Source organism: Natator depressus, chromosome 14 (assembly GCF_965152275.1).
Source record: "Natator depressus isolate rNatDep1 chromosome 14, rNatDep2.hap1, whole genome shotgun sequence".
Lineage (NCBI taxonomy): Eukaryota > Metazoa > Chordata > Testudines > Cheloniidae > Natator > Natator depressus.
In genome coordinates this window covers 40,205,485-40,217,567 of record NC_134247.1, presented here as the reverse complement: position 1 = coordinate 40,217,567, position 12,083 = coordinate 40,205,485, and the positions used below count along the sequence as shown (strand labels likewise).

The following is a 12,083-nucleotide window of genomic DNA, read 5'->3' as shown; positions in this document are numbered from 1 at the left end:
TAAGAAGGCACCATCCCCAGAGAACCAATCATCACCTCAGGACAACGCAGAGTCAATTTTGACTCCAGAAGAAAACCTACAGGAACAGTCTGCAATACCTTACAATCTACTCTCTCGTAAGGGTTGCCAGAAGAAGACGCTGTTCCTCGGCTGCTGGTATCTTACGGTCTGGGGAGACCACGATGACAATTCTTTTATCCAGCAGCAGGTGCGGATAGCTCAGACCCTTAATATTTCTAATTGCTGGGTCTGCAGCCACATCCCAGCCCACTCTCAAACTGGTGTTCCTGTCCTGGCTATCCCACTCAAGTCCCCAGACCTCACTGGAGGGCCTCGTCCGTTTAACAAAATATGGAACAGCAATGACACTTGGGAAGCAGTGGGAATAAATGCATCTCAATGGATAAGTGTGGTGGAGGGAAAAGGTCATTGGTGTTGGGTGTGCAATGGGACAGGGCTGGATCTGGGGAAAAGCCGTTGCCTTCAGCATATTGTGGCCAATGGAGTATGGGATTATTCAAACAAAACTAAAAAGTGGAGGGCCAGGTATGGAGATATGAATTTTTTCTCAACCTGGGATCAAACAGAGAAATCAATCTCATGTTCCCTCTGCAGTAACCTTAGTGAAAACAATACAAACTTTCAAAGTCATGCAAATAACACCACTCCTCATAAGGAGAATTACCCGGTACCCTTTGGGGGATGCTACTCCTCCTATGCAAACACCTATATGACAAATGGGTGCAACCGACCCTTCCCAGCCTTAATAGGCCATCACTGGGTGTGTGGGACCAGAGCTTATACCGAACTAACAGCTAATTGGTCAGGAATCTGTTATCCTGCCCGACTCTTCCCACAATTCTGAGTGCTAGGAACCTTCCCTCGAGAACGCCTCCGCAATCTCAGGCGAAAAAGAAGGGACTTAACAGATGCCCAACAGCACGTAAATAACATAAGCCCCTTAACCTGGGAAAAGGCCATTGGCAGTTCCTTAATACCATTAGGGGGAGTAATACACCATAGAAAAAGGCTCCTAAGGTTACAAGCAGTAGTTGAAATAATGGCAAATGAAACCGGAGAAAGTTTAAGAGCCCTGGCCAAAGAAACTGGGGCAATCCGACAGATGGCCCTCCAAAACCATCAGGCATTGGACATAGTGCTTGCGGCAAAAGGAGGGACTTGTGCTCTCATTGGAAAAGACTGTTGTGTGTATATACCAGACAACACCAATGAGGTAATAGATTGTGCTAGCCACTTAGAACAAATTGCATATCTTCCCCACAAAGAGCCAAGTTCTTTATGGAAGTGGCTAAGTAACCTTTTCAATTTCTCTGGCATAGGAAACTGGTTGTTTTAGGGAGCCCTAATTCTCCTGTTTGGAATCCTAATAATTATTGTATGTTTTCAGTTACTTTCCTGTTGTATCCAAAATTGTGTCAGGCATGCTACACAGATAGCTGCCCCAAATCAGAGTGCTAATTTGATGATTTTAAATATCACTGATGAACAAAGAGATAAAGAACGATTGATATGTGGAACCCAGCTTGACCAAAAGGAGGGATTGTGAAAGTAGAATGAATTATATTGAAATTTTTCAGAGTAACAGCCGTGTTAGTCTGTATTCGTAAAAAGAAAAAAGAAAAGGAGTACTTGTGGCACCTTAGAGACTAACCAGTTTATTTGAGCATGAGCTTTCGTGAGCTACAGCTCACTTCATCGGATGCATAGCATATTGTGGAAACTGCAGAAGACATTATATACACACAGAGACCATGAAACAAAACTTCCTCCCACCCCACTGTCCTGCTCGTAACAGCTTATCTAAAGTGATCATCAAGGAGGGCCATTTCCAGCACAAATCCAGGTTTTCTCACCCTTCCCCCCCCCCCCACAGACACACATACAAACTCACTCTCCTGCTGGTAATAGCCCATCCCTCTTTGAAACCTCTCTTTATAATGCGCATGATAATCAAGGTGGGTCATTTCCAGCACTAATCCAGGTTTTCTCACCACCCCCCCCCCCACACACACACCCCCCTCCAAAAACCACACACACAAACTCACTCTCCTGCTGGCAATAGCTCATCTTACAATGTGCACAGCAATAATCCAAGTTTAACCAGAACGTCTTGGGGGGGGGTTTGTAGGAAAAAAACAAGGGGAGATAGGCTACCTTGCATAATGACTTAGCCACTCCCAGTCTCTATTCAAGCCCAAATTAATAGTATCCAATTTGCAAATGAATTCCAATTCAGCAGTTTCTCGCTGGAGTCTGGATTTGAAGTTTTTTTGCTTTAAGATAGCGACCCTCATGTCTGTGATTGCGTGACCAGAGAGATTGAAGTGTTCTCCGACTGGTTTATGAATGTTATAATTCTTAACATCTGATTTGTGTCCATTTATTCTTTTACGTAGAGACTGTCCAGTTTGACCAATGTACATGGCAGAGGGGCATTGCTGGCACATGATGGCATATATCACATTGGTGTAACGCGGGTTTCCAGCCGGGGAGGGCGGTGCTTGGAAAAGTGGCAGGCCCCGGGGTCTTGCCCGGGCAGCTGCTCCGCGCCACGAGAGGAGGCGTGAGCGCCGGGGGCCCAGCCCTTTGCTCGCCGCTGGCCTGAGGCCCTGCCTTGGGAGATGGAAAGTGCTGTGTGGAAGGCAAAGAAGAGGGTCCTCCCGCCATGGATGGCCGTGCGGGAGGTAGAGCCAAGAAAGACTAGGTCAGCAGTGAGACTCAAGAAGGCGAAGAAGCCAGCTGTGGCAAGGACCGTGACTGTCTATTGTATTAACGAAGCGGAGCTGGTGGATGTAGCATTGGGGGTCCTGGCTGAGCACTGTAAATACAAGGAAATGGAGGGGAACGTTCCATCTGAAACCGAAGGGGAGCAGGAAGGCCAGCAAACGCCGACGGAGCCTCAGTGGAGTCCAGCAAGCAGTGGCGGGGCCAGCACGCCCAGGCCAGGCCCCGAGCCCCATGCTCATAAAAAAGCAACCTTCCACACAAACTTCCTCGTGGCTGGATTTTACTAAAACTAGACAAGCCATTTACAACGCACACTTTACTTCTCTACAAAAGAGAAAGGACACTAAACTTTCTAAACTACTACAGGCTACAAGGGGCCACAGCAATGGTTCCCTCAACCCACCCAGCAATATTGTTAACCTATCCAACTATACTCTCAGCCCAGCAGAAGAATCTGTCCTATCTCGGGGCCTCTCCTTCTGCCCCTCCACCCCCTCGAACATGATACAGTTCTGTGGTGACCTAGAATCCTATTTTCGACGTCTCCGACTCAAGGAATATTTCCAAAATACCTCTGAACAACATAATGATCCACAGAGGCCTGCCTACCAACATTACAAAAAGAAGGATTCTAGGTGGACTCCTCCTGAAGGTCGAAACAGCAGACTGGACTTCTACATAGAGTGCTTCCGCCGACGTGCACGGGCTGAAATTGTGGAAAAGCAGCATCACTTGCCCCATAACCTCAGCCGTGCAGAACACAATGCCATCCACAGCCTCAGAAACAACTCTGACATTATAATCAAAAAGGCTGACAAAGGAGGTGCTGTTGTCATCATGAATAGGTCGGAATATGAACAAGAGGCTGCTCGGCAGCTCTCCAACACCACTTTCTACAAGCCATTACCCTCTGATCCCACTGAGAGTTACCAAAAGCATCTACAGCATTTGCTCAAGAAACTTCCTGAAAAAGCACAAGATCAAATCCGCACAGACACACCCCTGGAACCCCGACCTGGGATATTCTATCTACTACCCAAGATCCATAAACCTGGAAATCCTGGGCGCCCCATCATCTCAGGCATTGGCACCCTGACAGCAGGATTGTCCGGCTATGTAGACTCACTCCTCAGGCCCTACGCTACCAGCACTCCCAGCTACCTTCGAGACACCACTGACTTCCTGAGGAAACTACAATCCATTGGTGATCTTCCTGATAACACCATCCTGGCCACTATGGATGTAGAAGCCCTCTACACCAACATTCCACACAAAGATGGACTACAAGCCATCAAGAACACTATCCCCGATAATGTCACGGCTAACCTGGTGGCTGAACTTTGTGACTTTGTCCTTACCCATAACTATTTTACATTTGGGGACAATGTATACCTTCAGATCAGCGGCACTGCTATGGGTACCCGCATGGCCCCACAGTATGCCAACATTTTTATGGCTGATTTAGAACAACGCTTCCTCAGCTCTCGTCCCCTAACGCCCCTACTTTACTTGCGCTATATTGATGACATCTTCATCATCTGGACCCATGGAAAAGAAGCCCTTGAGGAATTCCACCATGATTTCAACAATTTCCATCCCACCATCAACCTCAGCCTGGTCCAGTCCACACAAGAGATCCACTTCCTGGACACTACAGTGCTAATAAACGATGGTCACATCAACACCACCCTATACCGGAAACCTACTGACCGCTATTCCTACCTACATGCCTCCAGCTTTCACCCTGACCACACCACACGATCCATCGTCTACAGCCAAGCTCTGCGATACAACCGCATTTGCTCCAGCCCCTCAGACAGAGACAAACACCTACAAGATCTCTATCAAGCATTCTTACAACTACAATACCCACCTGCGGAAGTGAAGAAACAGATTGATAGAGCCAGAAGAGTTCCCAGAAGTCACCTACTACAGGACAGGCCTAACAAAGAAAATAACAGAACGCCACTAGCCGTCACCTTCAGCCCCCAACTAAAACCCCTCCAACGCATTATTAAGGATCTACAACCTATCCTGAAGGATGACCCAACACTCTCACAAATCTTGGGAGAAAGGCCAGTCCTTGCCTACAGACAGCCCCCCAACCTGAAGCGAATATTCACCAACAACCACATACCACACAACAGAACCACTAACCCAGGAACCTATCCTTGCAACAAAGCCCGTTGCCAACTGTGCCCACATATCTATTCAGGGAACACCATCACAGGGCCTAACAACATCAGCCACACTATCAGAGGCTCGTTCACCTGCACATCCACCAATGTGATATATGCCATCATGTGCCAGCAATGCCCCTCTGCCATGTACATTGGTCAAACTGGACAGTCTCTACGTAAAAGAATAAATGGACACAAATCAGATGTTAAGAATTATAACATTCATAAACCAGTCGGAGAACACTTCAATCTCTCTGGTCACGCAATCACAGACATGAGGGTCGCTATCTTAAAGCAAAAAAACTTCAAATCCAGACTCCAGCGAGAAACTGCTGAATTGGAATTCATTTGCAAATTGGATACTATTAATTTGGGCTTGAATAGAGACTGGGAGTGGCTAAGTCATTATGCAAGGTAGCCTATCTCCCCTTGTTTTTTTCCTACAAACCCCCCCCCAAGACGTTCTGGTTAAACTTGGATTATTGCTGTGCACATTGTAAGATGAGCTATTGCCAGCAGGAGAGTGAGTTTGTGTGTGTGGTTTTTGGAGGGGGGTGTGTGTGTGTGGGGGGGGGGTGGTGAGAAAACCTGGATTAGTGCTGGAAATGACCCACCTTGATTATCATGCACATTATAAAGAGAGGTTTCAAAGAGGGATGGGCTATTACCAGCAGGAGAGTGAGTTTGTATGTGTGTCTGTGAGGGGGGGGGGAAGGGTGAGAAAACCTGGATTTGTGCTGGAAATGGCCCTCCTTGATGATCACTTTAGATAAGCTGTTACGAGCAGGACAGTGGGGTGGGAGGAAGTTTTGTTTCATGGTCTCTGTGTGTATATAATGTCTTCTGCAGTTTCCACAATATGCTATGCATCCGATGAAGTGAGCTGTAGCTCACGAAAGCTCATGCTCAAATAAACTGGTTAGTCTCTAAGGTGCCACAAGTACTCCTTTTCTTTTTTATATTGAAATTATAATTCATTAAAGAAATGCTACTTGAAAGGTTTGTTGAAATATAGTTGTCAGGAAGAGAAACATTAAGGAGTGTGAGACAATGGGTCCTCAAACTAATTAACTTAGAGCTCCTACTGAGCTAGAAGATTGGTAAACGTTAGTATGCAAATAAGATATGTATGTATATTTGTCAGTTTCTGCCTCCTTTTGTCTCTCATGTTAAATTGGCTTTCCCTTATCTGTTTAAATAAGTTAGCTTGAGCTTTTGCAGAAGGCTCACAATCACATGGGTTCATTGGCAAAGCGCTTTGCTAATAAACAGAGTGGTCTGACAAATTATGTGAGTCCTGAATCTGACTTTGACAAGAGTTAACACTGTTAGTGACCATAGCAGCTCAGCGTCCCTGCCAGGGGCCTGGGCTGGCATGTGGCTGCCTGTACCCAGCTCAGCAGGGTGTTACTGGGCCGTGTGGACAGGACCTAGGGTTGGCACCTGTCAACAGGGTTGCCAGGCCTCCGTCCTTCACCACAAACCCCTCATGCCCAGCCCCACCCCAGAGCCCGCACCCCTCCCTCACTCTGAACCCCTCGGCCCCAGCCCGGAGCCCCTTCCTGCAACCCAAACCCCTCATACCCAGCCCCACCCCAGAGCCAGCACCCCCACCTGGAGCCCACACCCCCAGCCCACTGCCCATACCCCCCCTGCACCTCAATCCCCTGCCCCATCCTGGAGCCCTTTCCTGTGCCCCAAACCCCTCATCCCTGGCCCCACCCCAGAGTCCGCACTGCCAGCCGGAGCCCTAATTCCCCTCCCAAACCCCAAACCCCTGCCCCAGCCCAGTGAAAGTGAGTGAGGGTGGGGGAGAGTGAGCGACGGAGGGAGGGGGGATGGAGTGAGTGAGGGCGGGGCCTCGGAGAGGGGGAAGGGCAGAGCCTCAGGGCAGGGGAGGGGCAGATGTGTTCAGTTTTGTGAAATTAGAAAGTTGGCAACCCGACCTGTCCAGGTTTTCCCAGGATTGTCCCTTTGTCCATGTCACTCTCCTGGGAAATCTGTGAGTCTGCCCAGGACGTGACAAGTCCCAGGTGTGTCAGTGGCTGCAGTGGGGGAGCTGTGGGGTGACCGTGCCTACGCAAAGGGAGCTCTGGGTCCAGAGTGCCTGGGAGCTGCAGAGACGGGGCAGCTTGGAGCACTAATTAGACAGAGTTGCTCCACCCTTTCCCAACAACACACTAGCAACAGGCAAAATACAAGCACCAGAATTGTCTGGTCTCTGGGGTTTTACATAGACCCTAACTGGATGCGACCTAGTTACAGTGCCATTCTCCCGAGCAGACACAAACTTAGGACCATTCCCTTCCTGGGCTTTAGTTGAATCCAGAACCAGCTCTGAGACAACTGCACTATTCTCAACCATCACAGGCTGAAAGGCCCCTTCTGTCTGCTCCACAGACAAAGAAGAGCCGGACACACTTTCTCCTTTACCAGACACACAGCTTGGGATCTCATTCCCCTTGTCCCAGCACAAAAGGCTGGTCACAGACAACTGCTTGGAGATCAGGGTAGCTCCCTCCCTAGGCAAGTCAATACCCCTGACAGACACAGGCACATTTCCTTCACTGTCACAATTCTCCACCCAGCTAACAGGTAAGGTCCAGGGACACTCATCTTCCACTCTCCTCGCCTTCCCACCCTGCTGACTAGACAAAGCCATCAGCTCACAAGGCAGCCTTGGCTCATCCAGACTTTCCTTACCCAGCACCTTGCCACTCCCAACAGATCCCCTGCCCTGCCTGTGTCTCCCCCCACTCAGCTGGGGTCACAGCTCCCACTTTGCTCAGCGCTGCCCTTGCTGTCCCAGTGGGGTAGGCAGCGAGCTCGCTGCTTTCCTCACTGCATCAGAGCCAGCGTGAGCCCCCTCTCCGGTGCGCAAGGGGGGCAGGGAGCCCCAGGGGTCTGGTTACAGGCAGGCAGGTAGCCTGAGCCTAGCAGCTGCTCCCTCCTGCCAGCCAGATCATCTGCATTTTCACTGACCATTTTCCTCTCTGCCAATTGGTTCCCTGGATTCAAATTCAAACCCTTGGCAGTTACAGGAGCAAGGCATGGATCCTGTCCCAAAGAGACACAGTCACCCCACAACAGGGTCTCACAGCTGGTATCCTGGAGAAGCCCAACGACCAGCCAGCCCCACCCCTCCTGGGTCTGCACAGGGATCTGGGCTATAGGCAGGGCGAGGGGCTTCGTCCCTGGGACCCTCACACAGCCCCTCAGCATCTGAGGCTGCACCACCCAGGGCCTGACAACAGTTCTCTCTGTCCCAGGATCTCGCCACCCCAGGAATGTCTCCCCACTGACCATCACCTTCCGTTCCCACTGGAGGTTCGAGGGGCCTGGCCCCAGGAAACTCCACACAGACATATAGGTTGGGGTCAGGAGTGGGAGCCCGTCCACCTCCCCACCCATCTGGCTGACGGAGTCTACGGCCTTGGGACCCAGCAAGGGAGCTAGACACCGGGGCTTTTCCGCAGGGTCCCCCTGGTTCAAATCGCCAGCCTGCTCAAAGGCAGTGAGGTGGGCATCCACATCTCACCCCCCTCCCTTAACCAGGGGCAGCAATTTAGTCTCGAGGTTCCCTGCGGAACTGGCCCCCCAGGGTCTATCCCTACTCACCCCTGGGAGGTCCCCTATGCCTCTCCTCTCCACCATCGCCAGTTCATGCTGCTGCAGCTTCTGCAGCTCTTTCTCGGGCTCTCGCTGTCTCTCACAGTCCTCTTGTTCTGTCAGACTCAGCTCCAATCCCGTCCGTCTCCGATCCCCGAATGGGGAACCCGATTGTGAAGACCCTCGTCTGGTCAGGGACAGGAGTCTTTGTGATACCTGGCTACCACTCCAGCTGCTCCCAGACCCTGCTATAGCCCCAGTTGGGGTCAGGAATCTGTTCCTTAGAGCGATCATCCTCCTCCAGCTGCACAATTAACTCTGCTTTGGTGAACTTTCCAATGCTCAACCCTCTCTTTCTGCACAGGGTTACAAAGTCCTTCTTAAGGAGACGGTGACAGACCATCACTCCGCTCTTCCCAAGTTGTTGTGGACTCACAGGCCTGTGTGCTCTCAGCTCCCCACGGTTTCCAGGGAGAACCCCTAGTGTGCCAGCCCTTCTCCAAGTCACCTCCTCTTTGCGAGGGTAGAGCTGCAGACTCCTCCACCCCTGGGACTGCTCGCTGCAATCCCCCGGGGGACCCTGTTACTGCAAAAGTCCTTCTCTCTGGTCACACACTCCCAGGGTTTAACCACCCCCTGAAACTGTCTCTCTCTGAATCTTCAGCACGCCTGGTCCCCGTCAATCCCCCTTCGTTTTACTGTTCCCCAGTCACTTACTGCAGGAAGCGCCGTCCACGGGGCTCCAGTTGTCACAGTAGAGAACATCCATAGCCAGGATCTCTTGCAAGAGCCCCATGGGAAGTACCCCAAGAAACTAAGCCATGAGGCCCCTATGAGATGCCATCGGGGTGGGTTCTACTGTTAGAAATCAGGGCCTGCCAGTCTCTGGGCAACCTAACCACTTAAGCTGGCCTGTAGTAAGATGCCTGATGGGCTACACTGCCTGATTTGCTTGGCAGAGTCAGCAGATCAGCTCTTAAGTCCACCAGCAACAGTGGTTCAGTGGCAGGTCAAGCCATTATCCCACGACTGTGACAGCTCCTGCACCTGCTTATTCCCAGTCTTGTTCCTGCCTTGTTCTAGCCCTGCTCCTAACTTGGCCCCAATCTCACCCCTCTCTTGCCTCATTCCAAGTAACCCGGTTCTGACTCTTGGTTCTGATTCCAGACCTCTGACATCAGCTCTAATCCCTGGGTCTGGCATCAAGATTCTGACTCTTATTCTGATCTTGGTGTCTGACTCCTGGCTAATGACTCCTGCTCTGACCACTAGGCATGATCACCCATGTCCTGGTCGCAGACACTGAGGTTTTTAATGCCTATTTTGGTTCACTCTTCATTAAAATTGTGACCAGATACTCCACACAATTAATATTAACAGTGACGAGGGAGGAATGCCAGCCACTATATAGAAAGAACATGGTTAAAGTGTATTTCGATAAGTTAGATGTATTGGAGCTGAGCCGGATGAAATTCACCCTAGTGCACATAAAGAACTCCCTGAAGCAATCTCAGAATTGTTAATAATTATTGTTGAGAACTTGTGGAGGACAGGTGAGGTCCCAAAGGGCTGGAGAAGGGCACATTGAACCTATTTTTAAAAAGGGGAACAAAAACAACCCAAGGAATTATAGACCATTCAGCCTAACTCCAGCACCTGGAAACACACTAGAAACAAATTATTAGAGGGCTCTCCTAAGAAGTGTGGGAGACCCCAGTGCAAGTCCTTTCTCTCCCTCACACAGGGGGCCAGTGAACCTGGGTCTCTTCATATTGCAGGTGAGTGCTCTAACTATTGGGATGGCACATCCTCCTCTGGCCAGACTTTGTCTGAGACTGGATCTGATGGTTGGCCTCTGAGCCCTGGTCTACACTGGCAGGGGGATCGACCTAAGATACGCAACTTCAGCTACGAGAATAGCGTAGCTGAAGTCAATGTATCTTAGGTCGACTTACCTCCCGTCCTCACAGTGCGGGGTCGACTTCTGCCGCTCCCCCGTTGACTCCGCTTCCACCTCTCACCACAGTGGAGTACAGTAGTTGATGGCAGAGCAACCGGGGATCGATTTATCGTATCTACACTAGACGCAATAAATCGATCCCCAATAGATCGATCACTACCTGTTGATCTGGCGGATAGTGTAGATGTACCCCGAGTAGACCTGCTGGCTCAGATCCTGCAGGCAAGATAAGCGGAGGAGCACCTGTTTTCCCCAGGTTCATGGTTGGTCCTAGTGATTGGGCAGGAGATAGGTGTATGGGTGCCTAATGGGAGGCAACAGTGCACATGACTAGAGGCAGAAACAGGCACCTAGGGGACTGCTACTGCAAACACTTAGCCCTGGTCTACACTACGAGTTTAGGTCGAATTTAGCAGCGTTTAGTCAATTTAACCCTGCACCCGTCCACACGACGAACCCTGTTTTGTGGACTTAAAGGGCTCTTAAAATCGATTTCTGTACTCCTCCCCGACAAGGGGATTAGCCCTGAAATCGACATCACTGGGTCAAATTTGGGGTAGTGTGGACGCAATTTGAAGTTATTGGCCTCTGGGAGTTATCCCAGAGTGCACCATTGTGACTGCTCTGGACAGCACTTTCAACTCAAATGCACTAGTCAGGTAGACAGGAAAAGCCCTGGGAACTTTTGAATTTCATTTCCTGTTTGGCTAGTGTGGTGAGCTAATCAGCACAGGTGACCTTAAAGTCCCAGAATCACAAAAGAGCTCCAGCATGGACCGAACGGGAGGTACTGGATCTGATCGCTGTATGGGGAGAAAGAAAAGGAGTACTTGTGGCACCTTAGAGACTAACCAATTTATTTGAGCATGAGCTTTCGTGAGCTACAGCTGTAGCTCACGAAAGCTCATGCTCAAATAAATTGGTTAGTCTCTAAGGTGCCACAAGTCCTCCTTTTCTTTTTGCGAATACAGACTAACATGGCTGTTACTCTGAAACCTGTATGGGGAGAAGAATCCGTGCAGGCAGAACTCCGTTCCAAAAGACGAAATGCCAATATATTTGCCAAAATCTCCAAGGGCATGATGGACAGAGGCTACAACAGGGACACACAACAGAGCTGCGTCAAAATTAATGAGCTCAGGCAAGCCTACCAAAAAACAAAGGAGGCAAACAGTCGCTCTGGGTCAGAGCCCCAGACATGCCACTTCTATGATGAGCTGCATGCCATTCTAGGGGGGGCCCCTACCACTACCCCACCCCTGTCCGTGGACACCTGCAAGGGGGGAGTCTCAAGCAACAGGGATGAGGTTTTTGTGGACGAGGAAGATGAGGAGGAGGAGGTTGAGGATAGCGCACAGCAGGCAAGCGGAGAATCCCTTCTCTCCAGCAGCCAGGAACTGTTCATCACCCTGGAGCCAATACCCTCCCAACCGTCCCAAGGCGGGCTCCCGGAACATGAAGCCAGAGGAGGCACCTCTGGTAAGTGTACCTTTGTAAATATAATACATGGTTTAAAAGCAAGCGTGTTTAATGATTAATTTGCCCTGAAGACTTGGGATGCATTCGCGGCCAGTTAAGCTACTGAA

At 50.2% G+C, this 12,083-nt stretch overlaps 1 protein-coding gene across 1 annotated transcript in view; it reads right to left on the bottom strand.

Moving 5' to 3' along the window:
- The window catches only part of LOC141998456 (butyrophilin subfamily 1 member A1-like), a 321,911-nt gene that overhangs the window by 16,725 nt on the left and 293,103 nt on the right, over nt 1–12,083 (bottom strand). The gene's annotated exons all lie outside the window — the stretch shown is intronic.